Source organism: Pteropus vampyrus, unplaced genomic scaffold (assembly GCF_000151845.1).
Source record: "Pteropus vampyrus isolate Shadow unplaced genomic scaffold, Pvam_2.0 Scaffold13, whole genome shotgun sequence".
In the NCBI taxonomy this organism is placed as follows: domain Eukaryota; kingdom Metazoa; phylum Chordata; class Mammalia; order Chiroptera; family Pteropodidae; genus Pteropus; species Pteropus vampyrus.
This window is the reverse complement of record NW_011888794.1, coordinates 12824699-12827885: the sequence shown is the minus strand read 5'-3', so window position 1 is coordinate 12827885 and position 3187 is coordinate 12824699. Positions and strand designations below refer to the sequence as shown.

General features: G+C 44.1%; 1 non-coding gene across 1 annotated transcript; it reads right to left on the bottom strand.

The window, feature by feature from the left end:
* Positions 1–2150: 2150 nt before the first annotated feature.
* On the bottom strand, positions 2151–2269 carry LOC111733196. Its single transcript, XR_002777876.1, has one exon. It is a non-coding gene; the product is annotated as a 5S ribosomal RNA (ribosomal RNA).
* Between the last annotated feature and the right edge of the window lie 918 nt (positions 2270–3187).

The window sequence follows — 3187 nt, the reverse complement described above, 5'->3', positions numbered from 1 at the left end:
TTTCGGCAGCAGGACAATAGCAGTTGGGAGAAGTGATGGTCAAAGGCATATATGTCTCTGAACTCAAGGAAGGTCAGAAATAAATTAGAAGTGTCCTCATGTGACACATTCCTAAATTACAGCTTCAGACTAATTGGTGAGGAAACCCCCCAAGAGTGAAAGGCTGAGTATTGGCGATGAGATTACATGTCCTCTCCCTCGTACTTGGGGAAAACGTGCTGAAAGTATCTTCATTAATCAGAGTCCTAACGGCTTTCACTTTTACAACCATCAACTGACTCCCAGGATCAAAAACATTTTACGAAGCGACTTTCAGAGTGTGAAACTGTATTCTGCCAAGCGCCTTACAGTGGGTTATACCATCTGCCTTTCAGGGGTTTCCCGTCATGTGGATGGAAGTTCTCAGGGCAGCTAAACAAATGCTGAGAACAACATGAATATGAATAGTGACACTCTGGGAAGTCTGGATAATGAATTTTTTTTTGCAGGGTATTCAGTAGAGAAGGGATCATGAACAACACTTAGGAAAAATGAAAAATGGGAGCGGGAGAATTCTGTTCATTATCGTGTGTGCCATCCACAGGGCTAGGCACTGGCGTACAAACTTTTGCCTTCTAGGACGTTTTGGTGAGTGAGGAAGGCAGCTGCACCACCGTACGACTTTAGTATAATGTGGTTAGTGATAAATTTACTGACAAATGCCCAGGAGAGAGGATCAGATCCTGGGAGCTCACTTATGAAGAGGAAGAGATGGCTTAGGAGATTCCTTGTGAGAAGGAGGAGCTATTTTAGGACAAACACTGGACTTGAGATTAAGCATAGGGCAGGAGAAATTGCCATGGTGTATATCCTCATATGACCACTAATATCCAAAAGACCCAGGGACTAAAATATCTCCTGTTAGAGATGAATATGACATAATAGTCATATTTTTTGAAGTAGGTGAGTTATAAGTAATGCCTAAAACGATACGATAGTTAAATGTAGAATTTACAGAATTAAGGAGCACTGAATGCTATGCTGAGATTCTGGCCTAAACACTCTATTTCCAAATTTGTTAAACAAAATAGATAATACTTGTTCCACCTATCTCGGAGTTGAGGCGAAGGTCCCAGGATCTAAGGACGGGAGAAGGCTCTTATGACTGTAAGACATATGCATCATGCTTTAGTGCTAATGGGCATGCTTGAGCTAAAGGGACACGGAGCCAGCTTTACAGATGTGTGGTGGGTGGGAGATGAGGAGGGAAGGGAAGCAGCTTGGGGCAACTGCCAAAGGCAAGAAAGAGGCTAAATCTGAAGTCCATGGAAAGTTTGCAGCACCTTTGGTCCAAGAGGGGGGAGGCAGGGGTAAGGGGAAGATGGGTAGAGCTCTGCTCAGTTGGGGATGGGAGGGGTTAGGGGCGAGACGTGGGTTAGAGAAGAGGGTGTTCACTGCTTTATCCTCAGTGCCTGGCCTAAGGAAGTCACTAATAAATGTGTGTTGGGATGAATGCATGGATGAAATAAGCATCTCCTTCAGCTGTACCAGTGGCCTGATGTCTACTCTCTGCCCCTGCCCCCCACATAGGCAGGAGACTCCTGGTTAATTTTTTTTCAGTACGTGTATATGAGAGCATGTATGTACTTAATTTTACCCATACCTCCACCTTGCCCTTGGGCAACCTCAATTTGTTCTCTATATCTATAGGTCTTTTTCTGTTTTGTTGTGTTTATTCATTTATTTTGTTATATTTTAGATTTTCCATATAAGTGATATCATATGGTATTTGTCTTTCTCTGCCTGACTTATTTCACTTAACACAATACTCTCTAGGTCCATCTGTGTTGTCACAAGTGGCAAGACTTCATTCTTTTTTATGGTGGAGTAATATTCCATTGCATATACATGCCATATCTTCTTTATTCACTCATCTATCGATGGATACCTACACTGCTTCCATATCTTGGCTATTATAACTGATGCTGTAATAAACATAAGGGTGAATATCTTTTTGAATTATTGTTTTTTTGTTTTCTTCAGATAAATACCCAGAAGTGAAATTGCTGGGTGAAAAATTTATTTATTTATTTACTTACTTTTACTTACTTACTTACTAGGCGAGGCAACCCTTGGTTGACCTCACAGATGGCAAGGACCTTGTCAGCTTACACCTACAGCACTTGGTCTTCCTAGGTGGTCTCCCATCCAAGTACTAACCAGGCCCGACCCTGCTTAGCTTCCGAGATCAGATGGGATCGGGCTTGTTCAGGGTAGCATGGCCATAGACGCTGGATGGAAAATTTTTAAAGTCTTGAGGAAGCGCCATACTATTTTCTATAGAGGCTGTGCCAATTTACAATCCCGCCGACAGAGCACCAGGGGTCCCTTTCCTCTATGTCTTCACTAGCACTTGTTATCGGTTGATTTTTTTTTTTTTTGATGATAGTCTCTTGGTTAATTTTAGTAAGTGTGAGTTGAGAGTGGTGGCCAGGGCAGACCCAGTGTCCAAGATTCAGCTCGACATGGCATCTCAAGGCCAATCAGGCAAAGGCAGGCGAGTCCTGTACCTTGGACAGCGCTACTAGGAAGCCGCGATGCCACAGCTGAAATGCCCGAGTTTCAGACTGGAATGGCCTCCTACCTGTTCTCCCTGCTCTGGGTTCTTTCCATACCTGGAAACATTCGTCGCCTCTTCCCTGAGAGCCCCCAGACCCATTCCAGTTTCCTAAGGCAGGGCTGGCTGCCTCCCACCTGCCCGCTCGCCTCGGGGCTGGCCAAGGCAGCTTCGGCCTCCGGGCTTCATCGAATCCCTCTTCTTCATCATGGTCTTTATGGCATCACTCCTTCTCAGCCTTCAGCTCTCCTGATGCCAAACCCATCTCAGAGGTGATTCTGGTTCATTCGTAGACAAGCTCATGTTACATGTCATTTATCAAAATCACATTCATATATTGAATTCTGTCTCTAGGACAAAGGGGCATAGTCCTAGCACACATCTTGGGAAGTTTGTTACTTAGCGTACGCCGTTTTAAAATGTCCCAGCTGACTCTGCATGTGTCTTGTCCTGCTCTGTGGGTATACTCCAAGGCTGAGAACAGTCTTCTGCTGATAATAATAGTGATACTATTTCCGATCATGGTTACAGGTGTTGAGCACTTGATTTTTGCCACACATTGTGCTAGGCGGTTCACATACTTAATTTCAT